The sequence below is a fragment of the Anastrepha ludens genome, chromosome 2 (assembly GCF_028408465.1).
Source record: "Anastrepha ludens isolate Willacy chromosome 2, idAnaLude1.1, whole genome shotgun sequence".
NCBI lineage: Eukaryota > Metazoa > Arthropoda > Insecta > Diptera > Tephritidae > Anastrepha > Anastrepha ludens.
Genome location: NC_071498.1, coordinates 32,473,252 through 32,487,627, shown reverse-complemented (window position 1 = coordinate 32,487,627; position 14,376 = coordinate 32,473,252). Strand labels below are relative to the sequence as shown.

The 14,376-nt window shown below is 33.3% G+C and overlaps 1 protein-coding gene across 3 annotated transcripts in view; it reads left to right on the top strand.

Moving 5' to 3' along the window:
• The window catches only part of LOC128867978 (cyclin G), a 45,504-nt gene that overhangs the window by 10,109 nt on the left and 21,019 nt on the right, over positions 1-14,376 (top strand). The gene's annotated exons all lie outside the window — the stretch shown is intronic.

Here is a 14,376-nt window from a genome sequence, read left to right as displayed (position 1 = left end):
CGCGACAGTTTATGTGCTCAGGTCGGGTAGATATGTAATTTTTTTTGTGTGCTTTTTTTTAGTTTTTATTTGTACAATAGATTCTCTAACTTTTGGCCTTATTGAAAAAGCTGTGAGCAAAGCGAAAGCCATACCCATCGAAAAGTTTCTGCACAATACAGTTTGGATTGTTGGTATTTATGCCTGGGTTGTGTAGGGAGATGTGTGATGTAAGATTGTGGTGGTATGTTTCGTTTGTGCGCGTACTTTGGCACTCGCATGAATTGTATTTGTTTCGACTGTCAGTGCGTTCACACACAGCTGGGTTGATATGAAAAAAAAAAAAAAAAAACAGAAACACCAAATAAAATGCAAAATTTGTCGTCAAATCGTAAAAGGGCTGAGAAGAGAAATTTTTTTTTTTGCAGATTTATTAGCTTTGCAATTATTTTCGTACAAAAGTTGCACGAATTTTTATAGCAATTTGAATTTTCAACTGATGCGCAGTGGTTTTTCTGGCTGACGCAATGGAAATTATTATAGTTGTGTTTTTTTTTCTTGAAAGAATTATTTGAATTAATTTAGTAGATGGTTTTTCTGCATATATAGATTGATATATATATTATACAATAATGGATTTTCATAGATTTGTCAGTATCGATGCACAATTATTGACCTAAAAAAAAGCTTTTCGTTTAGAGAGCGAGAAAAAAATGTAGCTTCAAGTTAACATAGATACCAATCTATTGTAGTTATTGCAGTAACCTTTCCAGAACATTTACATTCTGCATATGACTTTTATTTATATAAAATAAAATTTGCAATTCTACTCACAAATACAAGCAGTAATCACCCGATACTTTGAAAATTTTCTTATTCAATTCTACTCTCACCCGTTTCTTATAAACCTACCACCGCTATTGCAAATAACAAATGCCACCGATTCCACTCTGTTCCGCTATACTAGCCTTTCATTAGCGCTTCACAAAGTAGTCCTTTTCCACTTTGTTTGCCCATAAAATTTCTTTGTTTGATTTAGTTCTCAATTCATTCCTTGCCAGCTGTTTCAACTGTCTTCATCTCATCGCTTTTATGATCAGCGTCTTTACATATACAAAAGTTAGTTTTTTCTTCTATACCATATCTGTGATTGTATATTTTTATACTGAATTGGATTTTTTCGCTGCCTTTGTTTATATTTATTTTGTTTTAGTATATTCGCGCGCGCCAGTTAACCACTCGAACACACACACATCCACTGAAATGGCTATAAAGCACGCATATACACGAAAGTTTAGAAAAAATATTTTTTTTTATTAAAGTTTCGTATCAGAATTGCGTCAGCCGATATGTATGTATGTACATGTACATAAGTATAGTCTACATTGGAGCACTATATCGATGTAAATATGTATGTAAATACTTATGAATATATTCATTTGTTGCTTTTTAGAGGATCTATTTATGTACTTTGTACACCATTAAATATTTGTACACATAGAACCACTGTTAGCTTTAGCTTTAAGCTCTTTTTAAATTTTCTGATCGCAAAAAGTTTGGTTAGGACGCATTCTTTGAGCATTTTGTGAGATTTTATATAGAATTGTTTGTGTTGCTGATAAGTTACTTTACATTGTACATCCATACATACTATATTTGTTGTTGTTGTAATGCTTGTAGTAAATACTACTCTCGATTGACCTATATCGCACTTCCATGTCACCTCCTCTGAATTTGAAATAAGCAAACAAAGCCTTTATGTTAACGAATTTGGTCACGCGTTTGCTTGTGGACAACTTGATAAGGTTTTAAATAAATCTCGTGATTTTTGTTTTCATAATTTTTTGAAGAGAATGAGATTTTCAGTTTTAGCCATTTATTTGTATTAATACCTTTAGATTTCCTTTGCCAATAGTGACCAGTTTTCTTTAAATTTTGCTTTCATTTTATGTAATGTCAATAACCAATTCGCATTTCTTGCTAATAATATACAACTATTCAAGGAGAATTTTTAGAACATGTCTTAGGGGAGATAAAAAATCTTTATTTTGCTCTTTACGCGCTCCTTGGCTTGTTTGTTTGTGTACTGCAACTGTCTAAATGCATCTGCAAAAATTATAAATCTTCCATAGGGTGATTCTCTTTTTTAAGTTTGAAGTTGCTAAGAAACTCCGTTGCATTTTTTATAATTTGTTTCCTTTGATAAGTTCTTCCTTCCGTATATTAACAAAAAAAAAAAAAAAAAAACGGGTCTCAAATACTCAAAACTGGTAAAAATTTTTAAGTGCTATCGTTTTGTCGCGGACTATATATAATTATTAGGTTATTCTTTCATGTCTTTATTCGTCATTTGTCTGCTTTTCGAAGAGTTGTATCAGTTTTCTTTTTGATAAATTGAAGTACATACAAAAAATGATAAATACATTTGTTGAATTTCAAGTTTGTATCTATGTACGCGCTATAATTCTTTGAGTCAATTGTTTAACCCCATTTTAATATTTGTTTCTCGATTTTCGCTGAAACATATTTTAATGCCAGCTCAATGCTTCACAGATGTTGGCAATACATATGAACATATAAATATTGGGAAAATATTTCATAACCTGAATTGCCAACTAACACTTCATTCTCGATTGGCAATTTCATTGGAAGTGATCATTGAAAGTCGTCGAAAATTTAGCATCGAGACGTGTTAAGTAACTTCTCGCAGTTTAAGTATTTCTTCGTCAACATCTGTGTTTTTTCTATATTCTTTATTTGACTGTATGTTGTTTTTCGGAAATTTTCCTTCGTTTCCTTTTACTTCACATTTTTATATTAGTTTTTACCCATGCATTTCATTGTTTTTTTTACCCCTGTTTATGCCTACAAATTATCCACACTTACTGCATTCGCCCAAACTAAACATAATTTAAAATTTTGTTCATACAAAATTCCTCGACAAATTGCTGACTAATGCTACTTTATTTGCAAATCTTCGCTCGTGTTGTTTGTTTGTTCTAATCGAAATCAAGGTTATTTGTTGCTATAAAAGTAGCAGTGTCTGTGCGTTCGAGCATTTTAGTGCATCGGCATGACTTTGTTAGTTTTTAAAGTAGAAAAAAATTTATGAAAATATATTGAATTTTTAAGAGCAAATTATTCCAAATGAAATATGAAAATTGAAATTAATCTTAAAAGTGGAAATATTGAAATAAATTTTAACATGCACAGCATGTCATTGGAGTCATCAGAATCATTTCTTTGCTATTTATTTATACTTATGATATCTTGGAATTGTGCTAATTTCTTTTCATTAAACTCCACTTGTAAACTTTCGGAAATTTCCATATTAGGCAAATCTTTTCTTTATTTTTTAGACATTTATTTTGTTTAAATTTTGTTTCCTTCTCAATGCTCTTTTGCTATCTAGTAATTCGTCACTTATTAATGTTATCGGCTTCTGTTTGGTTTTAATTTTTTTACCTATCTGCTTACCTGCATCATGAATGACTCAGTGATTTTAATATGCTATCTTTGAAAAAATATATAAAAAAGTTGAATCTACTTTAAAGTGCATTGAGCCTTCTTTTGACTTACATGAAATATTTAACAGATAAAAAATCTGGCATTACTGAAACCAAAATTGATTTCTATGATGCCTTTAAATATTGAAGCAATTTAAAAGCAGACAAAATACTTTTATTTATTTTGTATATGTTGAATTCTGCATTTTTCATTCTGATAGTTTGCAAGTGAATACAAAAATGTTCGGTCGGCTATCCGATGTCTATTTTGACTTTTTGTTTACACTCAACCCATTTCACTCCAGTCAACGCCTGTAAGACTCCTTCTCAATTGCACTTCATGTAAATAAAAATTGTTTATTGTTTATAAACATGATGTGCACAAGCTACAAATAATCCGCGTCATTGTCAAAACAAATGTTTTTTTTTTCAACTACTCGTATAAATAAAGTATTTTTTTTGGGTTTGCCTAAACTGCAACTCTGCCTGCTGTGCTAGTCCTTCGAAGCAGGTATACACAACATTTTTGTTTGTTTGAGCTGCCTGGCTGATGACTTCCTTTTGGCTAATACCTGCTGGCAGACAACCACAGGCTTGGTTAGTGGCTCTGCAACTGCAAAGAAACAAATTGTCTGCATTTAAGTGTGTGTGTGTGAGTACTCGTCTACCCGGGCCACTCTAGCAACTGTCGTGTCATATCACTACTTGACGCCGTCGTCACTTATTTATGCTTTGTGTTGCGGCCATTTGTGAGTAATTAAACATTTTTTCCAGTTTTGTAAGTCGTTAACGTTTACGACTACTGCTTATGTCGCATGTGTCGCGCCACTAATTGCAAATAATGTTTTTTTTTGCGTATGAAATTTTCGACTGTACAATTTTCACACAAAATTAGGCAAAGTACCTACATCGAACGTCTATGGCACAGACTATGAGATGACCCGTTGCGAGACAGCATTGTCGTTGATTTTAGACGCTTTTATCCCGAAACATAGAGAGGCATTGATTTCGTTTTATGCTATGGAATTTGGCTCATTTTTGTTTTGTTTGCCGTCAAAGTGAAATTTTTCGACTTATGCGCGCCGTCAATCAAAGCAGTGTCACTTTATATGTACATTTATGTACAATCAAAATTACGTCTGACTGCAAAATTTATGTATATGTATTTCATCAGCCATTGTTTTGTTTGTTTGTCACAGACTTTTGTTTGCCTCTTTTGTAATGTGTGAATTGTAAGCTGGGAAATAAATTTACAAATTGTTCAAATTGCTTGGTTCATCATTACCAGTTTTTCTGCTGCTGTATTGAGCTTGAAGTCACTTGGCTTTAAGCCATCTAGCCTGCAGCTAGCTTGCATCAGCTGCTTGGTCACGTTTATGAAAATAATTCATATTTAGCAGACGTCATTTTGCATAAGCCAAGTTGAATGCATACATACACACACGCATACGTTTAACAGCATTTGTTAAGTCTTGCCGCACCACTCAAAGCGCATTTGAAGTTGCTTACTCTGTGATGTTTTATTTTTTATTTTTTTATTTTTTTTTTGTGTTTTTATTGTTGGTACATACCATATCTTCACATTGTGATGTGCGCGCCAGTGACACCACCGTCGCTGCCACTCGACTGGAAATAAATTAACAGCTCCGACGACGCCTGTTGTTGTCAAGTGTCTGGCTGAGCTGCTCCAAGCCTGTGACATGAACTCTGCACTCGATTACCTCTTCAACAAATTCGCCTCACTGCACCCGTCAATTTGTGCGTCACCATATGCATTTTTCTTTGATTTTAATTATTATTTTTTGCTTGCGCAGCGCATATTCACTGACCATATCATATTCTATGCCCAGTATAGGCAAAACGTATTGACAAGCTTCTATAAATAAAGCCCTTCTAAGGCTTGTCAATGAAACTGTAAACCTCAGTCGCTCCACATACATACATGCATATGCACATATTTAGCATTCGTTTTTATGGTGTAGTAGTACACCCTAGCCCATTCCTATTTCAATACACTCGAGACGTAATACTCGCAACCCCTAATTTAAGCTGTGTGGCTTTTTATTGCAATTGTGTTTTTTTTATTTCGTTTCTCAAAAACATTTCCCTATTTAAAGCACCTTTCCTTTTTTAATACTGAAACATTTGAAACCATGAAACGTAAGCAGCCGTCCACTATTGTTGTAATCATGTACAAGCGCTTCGTGCGCTAACGTCAACCCTCCTTCCACCGGCTCACCTACTCTGTCAGCAGCTCATCGTGGTTGACAATGTTTCTGCTGGTGGTGGTAATTTTTAAATTATAAACCATTGACTCGCTGCGGATTTAATTTGGTTGGGCCGCTAGCTAAGCAGGGCAGGAGTTGGGTAATCAAGTGTGAGTTTAGAGTTACTATTATATAAATACATCCTAATTTATGAAGCTAGAAAAATAAAGTAGCATTTCCTGTGGTGACAAAGAGTTTATATGTAAAATACACGCATCAGTTGGAAATTTGTAGAAAACATGAATTTTTTTAATTTCCAGCAAACTCCGTTATATGATGCTTTTTTATTAATTTTTCTAGGCCGAGAGTCTCTGCTGGTAGTTGCCTTGATCTTGTAAACTGATTATTTATAATTATATTGCAAGTAGATAAATAAAACATTTATTTTTTGTTAAACACCGCACATTTCCAGTTGTCTACTATAAAGTTTTTGGTTTCTGACCAGCTGATTGCAAAAGCAAATAATTTTGTGCTTTTCTCATTTTTCTTCATTCTTCATGTTATGCCACTATCTCTGTATCGTTTTGGCACCAGGTGTAATGAGTACCAGCAACAATTTTCTGTTTTTCGCTTCGTTTTTAATTTGCCATGGACTGAACTTCCTGTCACACCAGTTATTGCTGATGCCAGCTGTTTGATGTGTATGTATGTAGGTATAATGTCTTAAATTACTCGCAGGCACCAATCACAGCATGAGAAAGACTAAATATGCTTCTGTTGTCCGCTTGACTTGTGAAATTTGATTAACAAAAACAAAGCAAAAATGGAATTCAGGAATGCAAAGCACCCGTTTTTATTTGACAATGTCTAACGAAATTGAAATAAATTTAAAATAAATATTCTGGCCAGACTTTTTCGACTTTGGACGTGAATTTAACGTATTTCTATTTTAGCTAACGAGTTCGGCTTCCAGGTAGCTTCCTAAAAATAATTTTCTGTCGATTTATGGATATGACCTTTCAAAATGGATCCTCGAACAAGACGAAAAAAGGCCAGACGGTGCCCAATGGAAGTTAAAAAATTAATTAATTATGTAAAGTGGCGCAAAATTAATCATCATATCGGAAAAATTATAATTTCTGCAAGTGGATTTATACAGTTGCAGTATATAAGCAGACAAGTAAAGGAGCACGTAAAAGTCAAAATAAAGATTTCTCTCTCTCAAAATCATTTTTATTAATTAGGGAAAAAGTTATTCAAATCCAAAACGAAAAATATTACTAAACGTAATTTGTGCATTTGTTTGTATTGTACATATGCACATCTTTATCTTTGCGTCATATATGTAGCTTAGCTTCCCAAAAATATTTTTTTAGCTGTTGAATTAAAAAACAAAACAACAAAAAATAAAAAACAACCTGCGTCACGGGAGTAGCAAAATTTTCCATGTTCTACAAAGCTTCTTATGTGGATGTTCCAAAAGTCAACAACTGCTATGTATTGGCTTCATAGTATTGTTATTTTATTTTTCTCTTTCTTTTCTGTGGTTAATCATCCATTTGCAATGTGTAAGGTTCATTTTAATAAGAGAAAATAATTAGATATCAGTTAATAAAAAATATTCAAGAGCATTCATGTTCGACAATCACTTAAGATAATACACCCGTATTAATCATTTATCAGCAGGTTCTGTAAGTAGATAAGCAGTTTAATTGTTGGTCGGCAATGATGATAAACAAGTCGGCCTAGCAGTGTTTACCAAGTGCAGGGGAGGTTAATTGACATTATATGACTTACACATATTTTTGCTTTTATTTATCTTTACTTGATTCTATTTGTTTGCTTTTATTTTTTTTTCTAAATGTTAAACTAGTTTGTCTAAATTTTTCGTTCGCTCTCTCTCTCTCTCTCCACCACAACTGTTTAAATAAGCGTTATATGCGAACTTGGGTTTGTTTAATTTAATATCATTTTGTTGACAATTCCACACAACACGAGCAAGCATACATACATATGCACATATGTTCATGTATATTTTGGACTCCAGTGTGTATTTTTAGAACCAGACGACTTAATGTGCCTTTATGTGTAGATTAAAGTTAGTCGCTATAAAAGCTATTGTTAGTTTGTGCACAATGAGCGGTCATTGGCTAATCCTATGAATTAAATACGACTACTAGTGAGTCTGTTTTCTGGGTTTTTTAAATTTATATTTCTAGTCGCAAGCGAATCAGGTACGATGACTTGTTCGTTCCATTTTGTATTTGTTTGTTTGTTTATCTAGAGTGCAATTCGTAGCCGTTTCAATTTAGCCTAAATAAAATGTTAAACATTTTAAAATTAATCTTATTTATATTCTAGAATAATTAATTTGTTTGTTTCAAGTTCTATTCAACACATACACGCATACACATACATATACAACGTGTTTACTAACAAACGTTGCAAGCCCTGAAATTGGGACATAGCAGAAGTGTGTGCGATAAAAATGAATTAAATATATTTAATTTTTTTTTCTTTGAATTGGTTATGCAATGCGTTGGGTCTTTGGCATAAATAATTCAATTCTATGAATGAAGAGTTCGGCGCATATGTTAATGCTTTTGTATTTTAGGCAACGGAACTCAGAAATTTAAGGGAAATTTTTATGTTTTATGAAACTATTATAGAAAAGTGTATCTGCATTGAATTAAAGCGGCAGTTGGCAATAGTTATAAATATTTAATTAAAATATGAGATCTTAAATAGGCGAAATTTTTTACCCAGATAGTTTGTAAAAAATGTGTAAATTTACATAGTTTTGATTTTTAGATATTTTCTCGTAATTTAAATCTTAAAGGCTGCAATAACAGGTGGCACAAAATGAAGCATCCATATTTTCTTTCGAATAACTTTCTAAATAAAATAAAATTATTTTGAGTGATGGAAATTTTTATTTTAACTTTGACGCGCTCCATGGCATGTCTGTTTTACTGTCTGTATACTGCAGCTGTCTACTTCACAAATGTCAAATGTGATTGAGGTACGACGCCATTTGCAAAAATTATAAATCTTCCATTAGGGTGATTAATTTTGTAGGAATAGCAATTTATAAAACTGAGACAGCATTTTCTACCCCCTAGTTTGGCAAAACAGATTTTTTTTGTTTTATTTCAGGCTAGAGGCGCTAAAGTGGGTTATTTCAGTCTAAATGTTATATCGAGTAGGGGTGGGAAGCAAATTGGTCGCAGTGCTTATAAGTTACATTAATGATTCATTGGCATACTCGTATACAGTGCACTCGCGATAACTCGAACTAATTAAAACAGGCGCTGTTCGATTTATCGAATTTGTTCGACTTATCAATTGAGTGTGCTATGTTAAAAAAACAGTCATCGATATCGATTTTTTTCAATTAAATTTATTTATTTATTTACATATGGATATGAACATGAATATGTTTAAAATAATTAATTCGTTTCAATATTTTTCATCAAATATTTGGCAGTCTTTGTGTCAGTTACACAAAAAAAGTCAGCTTTAACAGAAAAGTTAAGCCGAAAAGAAAGTTGTAATGTGTGTTTGTCTTTTCTTGCCTGCAGCAATGTTGAATATGACTTTTTCACGCAGCAATTGAAGAGTGTTAACCTTTGCGGGGCTTACTTGTACAGTTGTGGCCCACTGAATTACCTTATTGATAGAGCTAACTGCCTCCTCAGATGATATCCGCTCACATGTCTCAGTTGTGTTGTTAAACTCAGACTCAGAATCACTAGTTTCAATTATTACTTCTGTGTCGGTAAATTCGGCACCATCATTCCATTTGTTAACATCATAAAGCGTAAATTCGACCAGTAAATTATGTTTTTCATGTTATGTTCTTTCAAGATGAGTCCACTTATTGGGTAATTCTTTTTTCTTTGGGATAGAAACCATTTGTATAAAGCGGCTTTCATTTTAGGAAACTCAGAAGCTTTTAAAGTTCTCCTCTTCCCAGGACCCAAAAACGTGTTGTTTACTGCTTTTAAAATTGCCTTGTCTTTCTTTTTTATAAGACTTATGGTGGACTTGGCTACCCCATATTCCCTCGCTAGAGAAGTAACACTACGTCCACGTAGTCAATGCAAGATGTTGTTCCCAGAAAACTAACGGGATATTAACGTCGAAATATTCATATGGACAATACACTAGTATACATATAATTTATATACATATACTATTACATATGTATGTATGTACAAAATGTACAGGTTTGAAAAGAAAGTGTGTACAAATAAATTTGTTTTTTTGTTCGAGTTATAGCGCTTTAATATTGTTCGAGTTACAAACTAGTCAATAGGGAAAAAAATGTGTTCGAGTTAGCACGTCGTTCGACTTAGCGGCTATTCGAGTTACCGCGAGTGCACTGTATTGCTATTGTATATTGCATTTGTTTACGAAATTACATATTTTTCTATAACTGTCAATGAAACTTCACCTTCGCAGCGAAAACGTTTTCTAAGTTATTTTAGAATTTCCTCATCTTAATATGCACTTATGCACAATTTAATTAAGCATATTTTTCGAGTGAATTCAAACTTGCCAAATTTTTGTATGACACCATTGTTCATAAACCTGTGTCATATGATTTTGAAGCATTGATTTTTATTTTTATTTGAATACACGCCTGTTATTTTATTTTAAATTAATTTTTTAACAGTTTTTCTGTGAGTTCTGCCAATTATGTAATCTTATTTTATGCATTACATAACTGTAACCTAGTTTTTACTTGAAGCGTAGGGATAAAAGCAATTATTTAGTTTAGTCCCCCTGTGTTCTTCATAACAACTACACACAACACGTTTATGAGTGACGATATTAGGCGTTCGTTTTTCTCTGCTTATGTAGGCTGATTTTTCTTACATTTGTTTTTATTGTAATTTCCAACCACCCAATAGTTTCAATTATCTATCTGCGGCTGTCAACAAATACATACATACATATGTAAGTACATATTTAGCTTGTTAGGGCTTATCATATCAAATTACGTCGCTTATTTAACCAGAGTTTGCTAGAGTGTAATAAGTCAAGTAAATTCAATAGCACGAAAATACATAAAAATTGGTTTTATCAGGTGCACGAACCACTGTCGTGCATGGTAAGGTGTGTGTGTAAATAACACATTTCAGTTTTAACAACTGATTGACAATTACGTTGGCAAAGCGACTCGGCTAGACTGGCTGGCAATGTACTAAGAAAAAGTTTTTTTTTTTCTTAATCAAGAAACAAACACAATTCATTATACATATTTTTGCAAGGGCTACGGAATAATGATCAATTGGCTTAACTGAGGGTTGCTCTACTTCTCAAATAACAGAAAGGAACTTGGATTATTTTTTAGGTGTTAATTTTACTTTTGCAAGATAAAAGTATTATTTTTCAAGGAAAAGTCAAAAGTCACCTTAAATATGACACACGTTGAAGCCTTTAATGAGTAATCATTGTGTCGTTTATGGGTGTATGCGTGTATGAGTGTACTTTCCTCCAAGCATTTATGCCTTTTACGAATGTATACACAAACAGGTAATGTGGTAATGTGGCTTTAAAGTCGCATTCTGTTCCACCGGGTGGTAATTAAATGAATCCAACTCATATGACTAACGAAAATCATCCCTAAATATGTCTTTTGACTGCGTTCGCACCTATCAATTGCATAAGTCTACACTCAACAACACCATTGAGAGAAATGAGAATACTAAGCGTGTTGTCCGAGCACGAGCAGCAGCTCGGTAATCCTCTACCTTTCCGGTCGCCCACTCTCCCAAAATTTATGAACACAGTTTTTGCAATCCCATTTGAGTCACGTCTTTGCGAAAATTACTGCCCCTACAACAAGTAAATTTCAGTTGTACACTGCCATCTTTATCCAGCTCATCATTCTGTTTTACCTCAGGCAAAGGTGTTTAAACTCAGCGGGATGCAATTCGGAATGTAGTTATTTTACGTTAATGAGTTTATTGCCAGTTTACCTGACTGCTAATAATTTTGCTCACCTTTCGTTTATTGACCCATATGTTGGCTCGTGTGGTAATGAAATGCGCTGTGTTTATAATGGAAGCGTTTTTGTTTTTTGGTGCGTATAACGAAGAGTTACGAGGTGGAATTGAAATAATGAGTCAATTAAGAAAAATATGTAACAAATAAAAAATTGCAAAATATTTCCTTCTTCTACACATTCTTTCCACCTCAAGTCAAGCTAATCACAGATTGCGCATTTTTTTTTTAATTTTATGAGTTGCAAAAAAACTGATATGATTTGAAAGATTGTTGTGCGCACTCTGACCAGTTCACTTTCTGCTTCCCATTTTAATCTAGCTAGAAAAAAAGCTGATGCTATTACGTGATGTTTTTTGAGTGATATAATGGATTTTTAAACTTATCTTTCCATTTTGTATATTCTATTAATTTTTAATGCCTGTAAATAACAATAGTTATTATTTAGCAACCGATATTTACTTCACAATGGAAACACAATCATCATAAATAAATTGCCAACTACTGTCTTTAAAATTATTACTCATAAACGAAAATTAACTTAACGTCTCGCCACTTTTCGATATGCTTCCGTGTTTGTGTGCAAAGACAATCTCGAAAACAATCTCCTTTTTGTTTTTACTGCCTGATTTGCTTATACAAAGTAAAAATCAATTTTTTGGCTGGCGAACTTGAATTTTGTTGTTTTCCAATCATGCACTTTTTTCTTAGTCAAGCCGTCATGAATGACCTTCAAAAGCCAAAAAAAAAGTCGAGCAGCGAAAAAAAAAACACTTAAATAAAAATACAAAATCAAAAAGGCATGCCGAGTAAAAAACTAGGAAAAAATTGTAAGAAACAAGCGTTATAAGCGAATCATGATGTCAAAGTCATGAACACCAGAAAAAGAAGGTGGCGATTTTTGTTTGAGTTGCTCTACTTTGTTTTTGTTTTATTTATTGGGTTATCCTCGCCATCGCCATGATTTATAGCGATAAGAAACGTTGACTATAACAGCAACAAATAAAAATATTTAATTTATAATTGAAATGTGCGGCGGTTCAGCTGCTTCGAATACTGCCAAGTCAAGCTTTCTTCTCTTTTCTGTGCAATTTATTTTGCCTCGAATTTTGCTAAGGAAACGTTGCTAATAACATTTCGAAATATCTACTACGTCAGCCCCTTAGTTGATTCTGTTAAATTCGCTAAGAGCACGTTTTCGATGGAAATGCTTCGATTAGCTGACGAACAGTGTTGCTTTCGCATTGATGAACTTTTCGCTTATGAGATTCTGTTGTTTAACAGGAGTTTTTGCATTTCTACTCATTGTGAGGCAATACAAACAACTGCAGTCGATTTCGCACCGAAGCAACATTGGAGAATGTTTGGTTATTCGTTTGTTTACATTTTGACAGATTCTTGGCCTTACCAGTTTTTCCAATTGACAGTTTTTTTGTTAATTTTTCTAAAAAATAAACTTTTGAAAATTTTTAAGTATTACCTAAATCAAAAATATGCACTTAAAAAAGTTTTTTTCTTAAGCCATATTTTTAAACAAGTGTGTGCACGTCTTTTCGACCCTTTTAAATGCTTTGACTAGTCGACATTCCAGCCGACAAAAATTGGCTCGTGCAAAGGTGGCTTAACTTTCATTTTTGTTGTAAAACAACTGCCGCTACGAAAATGTCAATAAATTATTTATGTTTTTTTTTCTTCTCTCTTCGCCTTTGCCTTCGTACAGGCGCGTGCAATTTGTCAATATATTTTTTCCGTCATACCTAACCTCAATTTCCGAAAATGGTTAACATACATACATACATAAATATATCCAATTGGTATTAGCGCCTCTTGCGTGGTGCCGCAGAAATGTGCAACAATTTGTCGACTTTGGCGTTATAAATGCAAATAAAAACAAAGAAACATGAGAAAAATGGGTAAAAAAGGGGTGCTTGCATTTATGGAAAATCTTGAATGTAATAAAATTTGTTGTTGACGAAATTTCATTTTTGTAAAGCCACATTTTTTTCACGCTTGTGTTTGTTCAATGGCAAATTGGTGCGAGTTTAACGCTCGCGAGACTTTATTCGCCTGATTGTTGTTTACTATACACCTTTGCTCGGTTTTTTTATTTGTTTTTATGATTTTACTTGTTCAGCTTGAAAGCGTTTTTTCTGTTATTGCATCTGTTTACTGTATAGCTAAATATTTTTTTATTTATTTTTGGTTTTTTGCACAACTTAGGTGTGTACTACAAAACAATGAAAAGGCTGAACAACTTTCTCGTTTGCATTTCGGTTCAGTGTTGTTGCGTTAGGTTTGGGGGCTTGCGCCACACTTCGCAACATACTTTTCTGTGTACTCTCTTGAAAACATGAATATTTAAAATCTACCGCTTATAGTCATGCAATTTTAAAGCTCAATCTATTCAATATTATATTATGTTGCTCTTCTGACTCGTCTCCACTGTCTCTACATCCTCCGCGTACGTGAGTTCGTCTAAATTTCCCGTGCCCAATTTGTTTTAGTCTAGCTGACTGGCAAGCGATTTATTTTTTGCTCACTCGGTTGACTGGTGTAGAAATTCGCATGTCACGTCATATTATAAATTTATTTACTTACGCGCTTATTTTATGGTGCCTGGCCAAAGTGAAGATATCGAAAAATATCAAAAAAAGAAAAGGGAAAAAATTATA